General features: G+C 34.3%; 1 pseudogene across 4 annotated transcripts in view; it reads right to left on the bottom strand.

Moving 5' to 3' along the window:
* Positions 1 to 3,756: 3,756 nt before the first annotated feature.
* Positions 3,757 to 16,019, bottom strand: part of LOC143225286 (sex peptide receptor pseudogene) — a 130,850-nt pseudogene continuing 118,587 nt past the window's right edge. For 3 of the 4 annotated variants that reach the window (XR_013013768.1, XR_013013769.1, XR_013013771.1), the window contains one exon: positions 3,757 to 5,790. The product of XR_013013768.1 is annotated as a sex peptide receptor pseudogene, transcript variant X1 (transcript). Of the gene's footprint in view, positions 5,791 to 11,253; positions 11,626 to 16,019 lie in introns of those variants that run through there. The other variant, XR_013013770.1, reaches the window with a different exon arrangement.

Raw genomic sequence — 16,019 nt, 5'->3', positions numbered from 1 at the left:
CCTTGCATGGAAGAAAATTCTTCAAAACTAAAACTATACGTCATAGTTGTGATTAGAAAAACTATTATTAATGGAGGCTTTTAAGTATTTTAGTTTCAGAATATTTATGACTATTTTAAATGTGTACAACATTTAATTTGTCAGAGCTGTTAAATAGAATATTGTTCCTATGTTGTTTTCATAAGCTTTTGTACTGTGTTGAAACATTCATGAAGAAACCTTAAAGCAAAATATTCAGTAAAAAAAAAAACACATATATACAGTCATGTGAAAAAGTTAGGACACCCTATGAAAGCCTGTGTATTTTTATAACGTTTTTGGATATATAGATATTTAATCTTAATATTTAAAATACTGAGATATTATAGGAATATAACAAAACAATTAAAACTGAAGAAACGACTTTTCAAGATCTTCTCTAAATGTAATTCTACAAAAATGCATATTCTAACTGAGGAAAAAGTTAGGACACCCACACATTTATTCCCACGTAAAATGGCTCAACTCACACACAAGTGTATCACACTAGGTGCACATGATTAGAAGATCGTTACTAAGCATTTTGAATGAGGCTTGCTCAGACATTTAGTTTGTTGTGCTCCTGACTGTTGAAGTGAGAGTGAGCATCACGGTGAGAGCAAAAGAGCTGTCTGGGGCCTTTAGAAAGAAAATTGTAGCATCTTATGAGTCTGGTAAGGGATTTAAAAAGATCCCAAAAGATTTTGAAATCAGCCATTCCACTGTCCGGAAAATAATCAACAAGTGGAGGGCTTTCAAAACAACTGCCGACATGCCCAGATTTGGTCGTCTAAGCAAGTTCACTCAGAGAGCAGACCACAAGATGCTAAAAGAGGTCCTTAAATACCCTAACATGTCATCACAGGACCTACAGCAGGCTCTGGCTACTGTTGATGTGAAAGTGCATGCCTTTACAATCAGAAAGAGACTGCACAAGTTTAACTTGCATGGGAGGTGTGCAAGGAGGAAACCTTTACTCTCTAAGAGAAACATCAAGGCCAGACTGAAGTTTGCCAGAGAGAATGTAGACAAAGACCAGGACTTCTGGAATAATGTTCTTTAGACAAATGAGTCCAAAATTGAATTATTTGGACACCAGAACAGAGGACATGTTTGGCGTAAACCAAATACAGCATTCCAGGAAAAGAACCTCATACCACCTGTTAAGCATGGAGGTGGAAGTGTCATGGTTTGGGGCTGCTTTGCTGCAGCAGGACCTGGAAAGCTCACAATCATAGAATCCATCATGAATTCTACTGTGTATCAGAGGGTGCTTGAGGATCATGTGAAACCATCTGTAAGAAAATTAAAGTTGAAGCGGAACTGGACCCTGAAACATGACAATGACCCAAAACATACCAGTAAATCCACCAAGAACTGGCTAAAAACTAATAAGAAATGGAGAGTCCTGGAATGGCCGAGTGAAAACCCAGATCTTAATCCTATTGAGATGCCGTTGGGTGACTTGAAACGGGCTGTACATGCAAGAAACCCCTCAAACATCTCACAACTGAAAGAATTCTGCATTGAGGAGTGGGGCAAACTTTCTTCAGACCGATGTCAGAGACTGGTAGATGGCTACAAGAAGCGTCTCACTGCAGTTATTTCAGCCAAAGGGGGTAATACTAGCTATTAGGGGGTAGGGTATTTTAACGTTTTCCTCAGTTAGAATATGCATTTTTGTAGAATTACATTTGCAGAAGATCTTGAGAAGTCTTTTCTTCAGTTTTAATTGTTTAATTATATTCCTATAATCTCTCGGTATTGTTAAAATTGAGATTAAGTATCTATATATCAATATATCAAAAAATGTTACAAAAATACACAGACTTTCATTGAGTGTTCTAACTCTTTCACATGACAGTATATTATGCAGCTAGAACGCATTATTTTATAATTTTAGCTAATATGTCTAAAAAAATCATATTAATGTTAAAATGTTTCACTTGTATTTATTTTTTTATTTTTCTATTATATACGTCGCGATTCGTGAACATTATACGTTGTACTGGATGCCATTTTGTTATAATTTTAATACCATCTGCCATTGCAATATAATGACACCAAGCAACTGTCTAAATGAAAACCACGAGGGACACTTGTTGAATCAATTTCTTCAAATCCTTCATATTACCAGAGTGCTCCCGGCATCATGACTGCAAATACTCATCTTATTCACACGAGGTTGTCAGTTTTAACTGCCTTTGCCTGTTTAAAGTTCATTCAAAGTCCGTGTTGAAAGCCTTCATACTTTGTCATCAACTCGCGTCCCACTTTTACCGTTGAATTTATCATTCCGTTTTTCTTTCATAGAATTTAAAAGTCTAAGTTTGTTTGTTTTGTTTATAAACAATTACAGTTATTTCTATGATATATTTTATGTGAATGATCAGGTTCATTTATTTTCTTATTTATTCTCGCCTATGAGATCAATTGTATAGTTGTTGTGCATCAAAAATTATAAAAAAAACATGATTTATTTCTACTCTTACTGTATTAATGTTTATTGACAGTAAAATTAAGTTATGAATTTTTAAGTGATAATTTCTTAGTCGAGTGACTTATAATTTATTAATTAAATTGTGATTTTTACAGTGATTATTTCTTAGTCAAATCATTTATAAGTTATTAATTATGTTGTGGATTTTTAAAATGATTATTCCGCAGTCGAATTACTTATAATTCGTTAATTAAGTTGTTGATTTTTACAGTAATTATTACTTAGTCGAATCATTTATAATTTACTAATTATGTTGTGGATTTTTACAATGATTATTCCTTAGTCGAATTACTTATAATTTATTAATTAAATAGTTGAGTTTTATAGTGATTATTTCTTAGATGAATCATTTATAATTTATTAATTATGTTGTGGATTTTTACAATGATTATTCCTTAGTCGAATTGCTTATAAATTATTAATTAAGTTGTTGATTTTTACAGTGATTATTTCTTAGTCGAATCATTTATAATTTATTAATTAAATTATGTATTTTTACAGTGATTATTTCTTATACTTGATTTCGTGTTAATTTCATTAACTCAATTTTTCCCCTATTCTATAATGTGAACTTCTACGTAAAATGGTTGAACAGTATCTTGTGTCAAAAGGTTTTTAGCTTGAATTACGGTCATTTATGGATGAAAAGTTATGAATGCTAAACACTATGATATTTTTGCACCTTCTTCTGGATATCTTTTTCTTTTTGGGGGGACAAAGGTTTTGTAGAAAATTTGAACTGTAATACTTTTGTAGAACTAGAAAAGGAGTGACTCTGCTCAAAGATGTTCGGTAGTTTGTCCCTGAGAAAACTGTCCTTAAAATGATCCATCTAACTATAATGACCTCTTAAATATGATGGACTACAAAATGATACAACAATATAAATAATGTGAAATCTAGTTCATATGTCAAAATAACACCGCCTGTCAAAATCTCATTCTTGGGGTATGATATAATGTATTGGAAATTGTAAACAACAAAACGTTTATGTATTTATACCGCAAAATACACCATAAAAAAGAGGGTATTTTTAAACAGTTTAAAAAAGAAAATTCAATAGCCTAACGCGGCCATATATTCATACTAATAAAAGTAACATATTTGTGTCAAGCAAAATTAAAAGAAGCATTAATAATTTATCAGATTTGTTGATTCAAAAGTTTTTAAAGAATATGTTTCATTATGATCTGTGTTCATTAATGCTTCCAAGATCAATGACGATCTACCAATAAGCAAGTACAACATTTTATTTAACCAGATGTCTTAACAAGCGAAATATAACATTCAACAAGAAATAGCTTTAAAAACAAAGAAATGGTCGTTTCTTTATTTTTTCAGTAGTTAAACAATGGCTTTCTAAACACATGTACATGAAGCACAGGGATTAATGGTAAAACATAGCAAGTACCCAGATACTACACATCTAAAATCTGTTCCAAGTTCCCTTGTGGTTGGGAGGGCTTACACTAATGAGCCCCAAATTATTAGTATAAGCACGTCGTCTAGCCCAAGGGGAAGAGCTGGAACTCAGATTACAACATAATAATCAGCAAACCTAACCTAACAAGAATATTAGCACAAAGTAGATACACGGATTTTTGCAAAGTCTGAGAACATTTATCAATCTTTGAGCCTTATCTTGCCATTCGAAAAACATTTGGCTTCAAAGCTTTTAAGCTTTTATTTTATATCAGTGTCCTCTATAGTTAAATTTGATTTCATGACGTTTCTCACATCATCACCAAAGCAGCTTTAGAGTGTTCTCACTTTATAAAATAGTCTCGTGTGCTGAAGTACGTGGTCCGTTAACGAGACTATATCTGGAAGATCCCTCGCGCCTGCTGACGAGGTTACCCATCATGAACAAATCTTTGAAGGTCTCTCGGAACTGTCGACTCATACCGCAGTAGATGGCGAAGTTGAAAGGGTAGCTGAGCATGATGAAGAAGTTGGTAAACAGAATGGTGGCGTTCAGATCATTGTAGTCAGCGATGTGGAGCTCGAGAGCATTTTGCATGACGTGAAGCAGAGTCGTCACCGCCAGAGGGATCTCCACAGCAAGGAATACCGTGACGACCACAATCAACATAAGAGTGGTACAGTTACTGTCTCGTAGCTTCTTACACTCGCTCTTGCGGTTTTCTTTGAAGAGTTTGTCTCTCTTCCGCTGGGCTTCCTTGAGAGCTTGAAAGAGCAGCACGTTCAACACGACTAAAGCGGTGCAAGGACCTATGTGAACAAACAGTATGCGAAAAACGTAGTAGTAGGTGAAATAGACGTTCTCATTAATGACGTTTCTCACCCAACCTGCTGTCTGAAACATGCAACCTGTGTGAACTCCACTGTTCCACCTGAAGCTTATCGGGTGAAATACACGATCGAAGATCCTGGTGGACTGATGGAAGAACGCCACGAGGTACACTGACACCATAGCCTTTACAACACGTGGGACAGTGCACCAGGTGGTGGCAACCGTCGGGTGACACACGTAGATGTAGCGTTGAACAGCAAGAACCAGAGTGAGCCAGATAGAAGCAGTGTGGAAGAATGCAGGGACCACTTCATACATGTAGTGATAGGAGTAGCAAGCAGGAATAGGAAAGAGTACCTTGTTGTAGTTGCCCAGGGTGTACATATAGAAATACCAGGGTGCCGGAAACAACAGGGTTAACAGGTCAGAAATGGCCATGGCCAGCAGAACCAAGTTAGTTGGAGTGCGCATATGTCGTTGCGCTAGGACCACTACAATCAACGTATTGGCCACTATCGTTACTAAGAGTAAGAACGGCATAATGTAGCCAAACAAGGGCATTGCGTACTTGAAAGGAACGTCTCGGGTGATGTTCAGAAGTGTTGGGATATCTGATGAATTAGGTAGATATGAACTCAAATCCGTTTCATTCGTGACGTTTCCTCCATCCATGTCTTCCAGAATTGTCAGTATGGTTGTGAATATATCCATACTTTCGTTCATCTTGTCCAATATTAAGATTTACACACTATGCTCTGATCTATTGTTGTTTTTGGAATGTGTAAAAGTTCACAACAGCTGGTGGCTTTTTTTTGAAGGAAAAACAAATTCTACACGAAAAATGTCACAAGGTTTAAGTTTTTGCTTGAACAACGACAGTTAGTGAAACAGTATATACTTACAGCAGTTAAAGAGCTATCAAATAAATATTCTCAGAGTCCTGAAACATTAGAAGAAATGCTTCTCAAAAGTCTTCATTGTTCTTGCCTGACGAAAATGTTCTTTACCTGGCTTATACCTGGAAGAAGAAAAATAATAACAATTTTACACAACATGCTGTGTGACATCACCTTTAAATATTTAACGTCTGATCGACTATTTAAGAATTTAGCCTACTACCTTGTACAGAAAAAAATATTTTTTATCATCAAAATAATCCAAATTGTACACAAAGATTAACCATGTAGGTCTGAAATCGGTCTTTGCAGGATTTTTATTAATAGCAAACAAGTAACAATTATAAAGGTAATTCGCTGGATTTTGACCAATAATTTCAAAGTTACGTAACACTGAGTAGAGTGCTAGATTGTGAATCCAGAGATTTACGGTTCGCAACCTGCTGCCGCATAAACGCGTTTCATACTTTGAGAAAAGAGTAGGTGGTGCGTCGTTCTGTTGACTGGCTGCATAAAACCCAGTGTTTCAGATCAAAATTAAGAACATTATACCTAAGTAGACTTCCGCTAGATTTTGAAATAAAAAGTGTAATTTGTCTGCAGAATATTATAAAAAACAATCACAAATGTACATTGGAAGAGGTGGCTTTAACAAAATCCTAAACATTCTCGACCTATCCGGATATTTAACAACAAAGAAAATCGGCGAAGAGGAGAATGGCACCCCACGAGGGCTCAACAAAGACGTCCTTAAGCCGTTTATTTCCTCATATATTTTTCTTCTTTACTTTACTTTACACAACAGACCGCCTTTATTTTCTTTAATTTATGTGATCGTTTTTAGTTAGTAGATTTATCAATACAGAGCTTTTTGAAATACTTTCACCTGTTAATTCACACCACCCAGGCCGAGTACGTTAATAAGGAGACGATCTGTATCTATAGTGAGTGAATAGCTTAATATAGTTTGGAAATAATATGTACTTCAGCGCCTCTTAAATACTTATTGAGGAACATGATCATCGTACGATTTTTTAGAAATATCTGGTAGTTGAAATAATGTGAGTTTAAAATAAAATATTTTCTCAACTGAATCAGCTTAAATAAATTAATAATTTCACTTCCCAAACTTAAGGAAAGTTGTTGTTTTGAATTAAGCAAAAAGCTACAAAATGGGCTATCGCTGCTCTGCTCACGACGGGTATCGAAAGCGGGTTTTGAGCGTTGGAAGTCCGCAGACATACCGCTGAGCCACTGGGGGTACCTTAAGAAAAGACAATGTTCCATGAAATTTCGATACATAATCTTAAGAAACAGCTCAGCAAAGAAAAATGTTGAAATGACATTAATCTTAATCAACATAAGTAAAGAGAGAGTGAGCAAGACATAAATGTGTTTTTTTTTAGTTTATTTTGGCTAGCAGTCAAAGGCTTGTTACACGTAACCTGTACGGTGTACTAGTTGTAAGTATGAAATGTCGGGCACGGTGAGATTTTCTCTACTGAGTCCTGATTACAGACGGTACCAAATAAAGTATGTTTCTTGCTTTTTTGGTTTAACATCGCTTGTAGATATTGAATATGTTTATTTGTGGAATTTAGATTTCCAAAGGCTTTCTGGTCATACCTTTCCGTAGTTTTGAACTGATAGACTAGATTGAAAGCAGTTTGTCAACAGCACCTACTCTAAATGTTGACCTACTTTTGTCTGACCGAAGAGTGAAATTTGACATTACTCTTATAGGGCACTCACGGGCGTTCAAGGACGAACGTAATTTTGCGACAGCAAGTCATAAACTATGAACTTTCATTTGTATTTTTCAGCCACATTAACGAATCAGGCCACAGCTGGCGATCAAGTCATATGGCTGCAGGTGAAAAACTGGCAATCCTTCTATACGTGCCTATCTTTGAATACATGTTTTGACAATCCTTTGTTACACTTCCCCATTTAATATCTAATCGATTAAAATAAAACAACTTTCTTTACATTTCGGTATATTCTATAGAGTGACCGTAATTATACTCATGAAATATATGCTAGAACTATTTTATAAATTAATTTGTTTTACTTTATCCTAAGCACACAAATAAGTTGCTTGATTTTTCAGCTACTGAATTCCACTTTTAGCTACACTCGACTTTCATAAATGAAGTATTTTAATACTTATTTAATATTTTATTTCAAAGAACTGACATTAAGTTATTTATGTTCATAGGCAGCACAGAAGTTCATCAATAATCATGTCAGTTAATTACCAGAGATGATAACGAACCTTTGGAAATAACTTTAAAGATTAGCTTCGGAAGAAATAACGATGGAAGTTTTGTGATTAATTTTAGAATTATAAATGGCTTTTTGACAGATAAGGGAGGTATTTATTTCATTAGTCCTAAATTATATCTAAGATTCAGCGGTGACAAATTATATAACATTTTCAAAAACACATTAGAAAGGAGATACTGTTATATATATCTTTGCAATTAATTTATTGTTCTTAGGAGAAGTGGGTAGTGTTATGTATCTTTACAATTCATTTCTTGTTCTTACTGTAGGGTCAGGCTTGTCCTTGTTATATGGGTAACCAGACTGTTAGTTCGAAGATTCACGGTTATCAACTCGCTGATGCTGAAAACGTATCCCTCACTTTAGGACCATGTGTGTATGTGTTAGAAAAGTGACGGTGAAATCCCGCTATTTGATCTTAGGGATTATAGATGGATGGTGTTAATCTGCTACCTTCCGTTAGGGATTATAGATGGGTGGTATTAACTTGCTACCTTCCGTCTAGTCTGTGAGCTAAAAAATTTAAAAAGTCACTCACAAAGAGTCATTATATAAAAACAAAAAAACAAATTTATTGTCGTTAACATAAGTGTTGGGAAGCACGTATAGGGCAACATTGTTTATGTTTTCGGTTGTTAGCAGTGAATTTAAACTAATGGAAACCGTATGGCTCCTTTAGTCATATTTCCTCGTTATTTTCGATGGATAAAGATATATGAAAAGTATTAGTCGGGATATAGCGTTATTTATAACCTATTAGTTGAACGCGATAAACAAATCCTTAGTTATTCAGGCTATAACTCTTCATTATTCCGTGTCAGAAAGTAATAACCAACACTAACACAACGAACAATAGATCAGTTAGGCTTAACACTGTAAGCTGTACAGTTAGCTCAGCTTACATGAGTTTCTGAGCAGTAAAAGTTGTAAGAAGATGATTGGAGGGGTTGATAATGATTATGAAAAGACTGTGAAAGATACATATTTAGATATTCAACAATAATAATAAAGCTGTAGTTAAAAGTGTTAAAGTTTTATCTTTTATTTTGTTCGAGAGGTAGTATGTGATTTTTATCGCTTAGTAGTTATCCATTGTTTTCATAATTACAAGTAACGTCTTGAAGTCGCAGAGTTCTGAATTAGGGAGCTCTAGATGCATTATGAGAATGACAGTCAATCCTAACTGGCTGTCTTACCACTGGTCAGTAGTTGAGTCTCCCGGTGAGTCAGTGGTAATCTTACGGACAAGTGACAAAATGTGGGTGTGTTTGTGTTTTTGTGTGTGTTTTTCGTATAGCAAAGCCACAAAGGGCTATCTGCTCAGCCCACCGAGGGGAATTGAACCCCTGATTTTAGCGTTGTAAATCCGGAGACATACCGCTATACTAGCGGGGGGCACAAAATGTGGGATTAAATTTCTCTCAGAAATTTACCAAGAACAACAAACAGTTCAAGGTTAGAGATAGCATAAAATAACCTTAGACATATTACACACAGACATAAGTAATACAGTTATCTCTCGTAAATCATAACTAATTAAATTATCTCCCGTACAAACATAAGTAATTCAGTTATCTCTTGTAAAATATAAGTAATTCAGTTGACTCTTGTACAAACTTAACTACTTCAGTTGTTTTTATACAAACATAACTACTTCAGTTTTCTTTCATACAGATGAAATTACTTTAGTTATCTACGCTAGGATATTCTGTCCCTGAATAAAACTAGAAGCTGAATAAAGTACAGGATAAAATATGAGTTAAAAATGAGGTTAGAAGTTATTATATTTGTTCAAGTCAACTGCTTGTTTTCTCAACTGCATGATGTTTAACTTGTAACAATAAAAACTTTAAACGTTTGCAAAGAATTCTACGAAGAGTGCAGCTGCCATGCTAAGCATATCAAATTACGTTTGTGCTGGTGACTCAGAAGTAACGTTATAAGCTGCTTAGAATATATTCTTGTTTCACTGCAATTATAAGTTTACTACGAATTTTATTAATAAGTATGCAAGAAAATCGTAAAGAACCATTAACAGATAAACACGTCATCAATATGGATTATACAGAATTGCAATTATTTTTATAGCCCTAATGAAATCTCATTATGATTTATCTGTCATATTTTTTTCTCTCTAAAGTTTCAATATGTATTTCATCTAAATTATTCTTTGCCAAGATCTGAAGTATTATAATAGCCGAAATCCGCCTTAAGGCAAGAAATGTTCACTGAGGGAGCGTAAATAATTTTTTTGTTCTGTTAAAAAGATATATTCCCCTATATATCCAGTAGCACAAGAAGCTAAAACTCCCATAGTATAAATAATCAATTGTGTAGCTTTGTATGTAACAAGAAAATGAAAAGAAGTAAAACAAAAAAAATATTTTTATTTGTGTTAATTTGTTTTTGACTGTTTCTATATGCGTACAACATAAAAGTTTTTTTTTTTTACCGTTTTCTATATTACCACTCTTTGTAATAAAACTTCAGTTTGGAAGATCACAGTTTTTCCACTTACAGTGGAGTATGTGATTCGAAAATTTGACAAACTCTGTCTTTGCTACCAATCAATACTTGGTATTTATATTTGACGTAATTTTATATCCCGATATTTAATAACATTTCTTGTGTTTGTTACGACGTTCTCCATTTGTTTCAGGGCCAGCATGGCCAGGTAGTTAAAGCACTGAAGTTTGGGTTCGACCAAACAATCTCGCCCTTTCAGCCGTTAGGGATATTATAATTGTCGGTCAATCCCACTATTCGATAGCAAAAGAGTAGCACAAGAGTTGACGGTGGGTGGTGATGATTAGCTGCCTTCCCTCTTGTTAAATTAGAAACATCAAGCGCAGATAGCCCTCGTGTAGTTTTGCGCGAAGTTCAAAACAAACAATTTGTTTTACTGATACATTTGTTTGATTTATGTAAAAATATACACATTATTGAAAAACATAATCCCATAATAAGCTCAGACCAACCATTTTCTTATAAAAGTAAAATTAGTTACTCAGAGAGTCATCGGTAAACATCAAATTTAAAGTTTTATATAATGATATATCAATTAAAAATAAATTCAAAGAACTGTTTCTTCAATCCGTGAGTTACTAAACATACTGTGGTCGTTACATCTCCACAGCACATCAATATGGAAAGAATTTACAACTTATATTTGTTGAGGCGTCTTTTTTATCTTCGTTCATTAGATATAATAACAATAATTATAGGACAAGATATGGTGTCCACCCTATCATTTCTGTTTAAATCACCAATGGTTATCAAATTATAGGTAACATTCTTACCTCTAATGTTTCTATTCTCTGGTTCTTCCCTGAGAATAATATAACTGTATCGAACCTGTAATCTACGATAAGGATTGATTTCACAGGTGATAGCGACCAAAAGTTTAAATATGAAAGACAAAAACAAAAACACCATTGACTCAGGAAGGTTGTTATGTTGCAGTGTTGACATCGAACCTTGTTTTGTTGCTATGGAAACTTCTCCCAAACGCTGCGCGCGGTCGTAGGTATCGGAAGAGAAGGTGGACTCTAGTCTGAAACGCATTAAAGCTAACAACTGTATTTACCGGTTGAATTTATGTAATAGTTTGGTTAAATAAGTTGTGTGTTTTATTCTGTCACGTTAATAACCTGTTATTAGTTAATTTTTGATAATAAATTATTTGTTTTTGTTTTTCGCTTACATTCAACTGTTGGACCGACAACTCCACAAACACATCAACACCTGCAAGTGACTTTCACTATTCTCTCATACTCTACACGAAAACATCAGCACACGTTGTTATCTAACCTGTGTCATTCAACAACCTCGTAGTTGCAAGCTTTCATCAGTAAAATATAACACTATACACACCCACCATTCATAAATCTAACCCCTTCCATTATTAATCCACTACCTAATACTCTTCATCGATATACTAGCATTACTTATCCATCAGCTGATAATACTGACTAATACACCACCAGGATTAACCATACTGTCAGCAACTTTCACGAACCTACGTCTGCTTTACACTTTTTTTTATTACCTTATCACCAACCATCACCATTATTACTTATATGTAACGTCTGTTTATTGGGTGTATGAAGCCTACACAGTTTCGTCTGTAGATATAACGCTGCCATGTTTTGATTTTAATGAAGCATTAGGTATTATAATAGCCTGTTTACCTAAGTCTCTTTCTCCAGATAATTTAACATCTTTTATGGCTTTAAATGTACACGTGCTTCACGTTGGCTAGAACGAGATGTTGGAACGGTGTACATTTGGTTGGTTGCCTTGTTACATCAGACTAACTGTATTTTATGTACATAACTTGGCCATTGATACGACGTGTTGACGTTACTATAAGGTTAATAGAAGTTATTCTTAACATATACTTTGGTCAGTAGGCAACCGTGATTGTTTGTTTTATTTGTGATATTTACGTGTAAATTACTGATTTTCAATAAAGTTTCATTTTTCATAAATAAAGAGTGTTCACTTTCTAAACATCTCTCAGTTTTGGCAATTATCGAAAGGTAATACCGTCTTGTAAGAGAAACATAGTGAATATTATACGTAATAGTTTAAAAAGCTTCATAATGGTCATGCGCTAAGTCTATCGAAGAAATTGATCGACGAAGTTTAGGGTTATAGGTCTTCAAGATTACATTGAAAAAAGCGCCAGAAAGTGTGTTATGTTTCGACATTAAGAATTGGAAATAGATGTTTTCTCCTGTTGTTATAGAACTAAAACAAGAGTTGTTTGTTACGAATTTTCACTAATTCCTCAGCTGGAGTATTAGGTTCCAAAATCAAGTGGCTTACGCTAACAAAAGGTAGACATGAGAAGCACTTACAAGCTATCATAGAAAAAAATATACCAATTAGTTGCTTGAAAAATTCTGGACTGTTTAAAGGAAATCATTGCTCAATCGTATCTTCTTCATGTGACGGAAGAGCACTTAATACCGAATAATTATATCGTGTACGAATGTATATGTGATAAAACTTCAGCAACAAAATTTCAACAGTGACGTCAATATCAGTTTTAATTGCAATCAGTTCGTCTAATTAAATATGTGTGGAAAGAACAGTGGTCGTTGCATGTTTGCCAATAATTTGTTTATGCGTGTCTATAGCGCACCTCTACAACTTTCATGGTTTCATATTTTGTTAGGCCTTGCCGTGTAGAGCTGTTAGTAAATTAACGCAAAAACTTGTATGGGTTTATGTTTTACTCAGACCCTTAATTTTATGCAATGAAAGGGATACGCCAACTGTCAACTTGTACGGGTTTTATATAAGTCGTGATCTTTGGGCTTGTTACATCTTCTATCACGGCCTTATGATCACAATTTGTAAAATGGATTTATTAAGGAAATCCTATGAATATTTTTTTTTTCTGTAACTAATTTATTAACACAATCTTATGAATATTATTAGTATAACAAATTAATTAACATAGCCTTATAATCATAGTTTATATAATGAATTTGTTAACACAGTCTGTATAACGAGTTTAGCAGCAGTCTAATAAACATCCACAGGATGATAGTTAAGTTGAAATAAAAACTCTCTAACTCGTTACGGTGCTTTTATTTCATTTCTATCAACGCTTTTTGAACCTACGGGTTTTTCTAGCATCATGAATGATAGTTGACTTTTATATTATTTTTCTTTTGCAAATAAATTTAAAGGGGTAAACTATGTGAAAATATTAAGTACCTCACAGGTTTTTGTCACTCACCAAAGACCAAAGGTGGAGTAAATTTGTTCATACAGCTAGCCAAGACAACATTAATATAATGACGCCATAAATGAAAAGTTAAGTATCCGTGTTCCTGTCTTAAATGGCCAAGGTAAGGCGCCTATTCTTTTATTAGTTAATATAAATATTTTAAATAATTTCTTAAGAAAAGTATACAAAACGGTGACAAAGACGAACACTTGCTATGGTAACCAGAACCAGCCCAAAACATGCTCTGAAATGTATAAATCAGATACAACGGTAAATACAACCGGGTCAAAAGATTCTCTGAGGAAATGTGCTTGACACAAAATGTTAAGATATTCATATCTGGCATAGCGACAACAGAGTGTCACATCTGAATATTCGAAATTCTCAGAATTATGCACTTTATACTTAGCGGTGACAGGTTTTAATTTTATAAACTCAATTGCGATAGTCTTCAGAAATGATTCTTGGAAGAAATTATTAAGACATGACTGACTCATAATATCGTCAGGGGCTGTAAAGCTATATTGTTAAACTATGTTGTTTCTTTACTTGATATTATACTATAATGTTCCTTGAGTCGATGCATTGACTTTAGTACTAAATAAAACTGTTTCATTTTTACGGTCTTCGGTTACCAGGAGATCACAATTGATTGTTTGTGGTATTGAATATTCTCTGTCAAAAACAAGCTTAAATAATAGTTTGGAGTACTCATATTGATCACCTAAACGTTTGTTTTCATTACACTTCAATATCTTAATGCATGACATATTAAAGTCTTATTGCTTTAGCATTTTGGTCTTATATAAGAAATGACGTGTAAATACAAATATAATATGTTTGTTTGTTTGTTTGTTTTTGGTATTTCGCACAAAGCTACTCGAGGTCTATCTGCGCTAGCCGTCCCTAATTTAGCAGTGTAAGACTAGAGGAAAGGCAGCTTGTCATTACTACCCGCCGCCAATTCTTAGACTACTCTTTTACCAACGAATAATGGGATTGATCGTCACATTATAACGCCCCCACGGCTGAAAGGGCGAGCATGTTTCGAACCCGCGATCCTCGGATTACGAGTCGTACGCCTTAACTCACTTGGCCATGCCGGGCCTTATACAATATGTAAAAGAGAATAATATCGACCCGGCATGGCCAGGTGGTCAGGGCACTCGACTCGTAATCTGGGTGTCGCGGGTTCGAATCCTTCTCACACCAAACATGCTCGCTCTTTCAGCCGTAGGGGCGTTATAATGTGAGGGTCAGTCCCACTATTCGTTGTAAAAGAGCAGCCAAAGAGTTGGCGGCGGGTAGTAATGACTAGCTGCCTTCCCTCTAGTCTTACACTGCAAAATTATGAACGGCTAGCGCAGATACCCCTCCTGTTGCTTTGCGCGAAATTCCAAAAAATAAACAAACAACTGAAACCAACGGAACACTCTAAAACTGTTAACACAAACGAACATTTTGGAATTTTTTTGGAAAACATTCTTGAAATATATAATTTTTTTTATCTCCATGCATCAAGGAAAGTTTCTACAAAATTGAGAAAGGATTATAACTAACCAGAAAAGAAAATTACAGTTTTCTTCAGAGAGAATCCAGAAAAGTTGGTATAGAAAAAAGGTTCATTAGCATTCGGATTTATGTGTGAATAGAATCATTGTCTCGAAATAATTGCCTTATCAAACCCAACATTATCTTACACACTAAAACTCGGCCGTCAGTGAAAGCTGGAAATTTCAACCATTCTGCACAAAGTTCTGCATTTGATGGATAAATCAGTGGGTGTTTAATTTTTCTTTTAATTTTGAAAGATTTGGAAAGGTTCTGTTTACGACATTAGAGATCGCAGTATTGATGGTGTTAGTACAATTACTTCGATTCGTTCAAGTTCTAGAAAATTCGTCAAACATTTTATAAGAATGATGGTACTGCATAAGACTAAATTCCAATTTAACAATGAAAAAATATTTCAACAAGGATGTTTCAAATGTTTTTTTCATTTTAAACGATAATATATTTAGAAATTTAATAAAATTTTGTACTATATCAGAACGAAAGAAAGTATTGAATAATAACTACAGCACAAAATATAGTACGAGTTATAAGAACCATTTAAATTATTTTTGCTAAATTTGTCCTAAAGCAAACATTATTTAAACTTATCTTAGTTTCTCATAAATTTTATTGCCTGAACTTTACCATAAATTCATGGACTAATATGTTTAATTTTACATATTTCTCACAACAAAAGGCCTACCTTAAAACAAAATGATCAAGAGATATGATCATATAACTCATGGAGGCTAAATATTGGTATATTTT

The sequence above is a fragment of the Tachypleus tridentatus genome, chromosome 9, assembly GCF_004210375.1.
Source record: "Tachypleus tridentatus isolate NWPU-2018 chromosome 9, ASM421037v1, whole genome shotgun sequence".
NCBI lineage: Eukaryota > Metazoa > Arthropoda > Merostomata > Xiphosura > Limulidae > Tachypleus > Tachypleus tridentatus.
The sequence above is the reverse complement of the archived record's forward strand: the minus strand, read 5'-3'. Positions and strand labels throughout refer to the sequence as shown.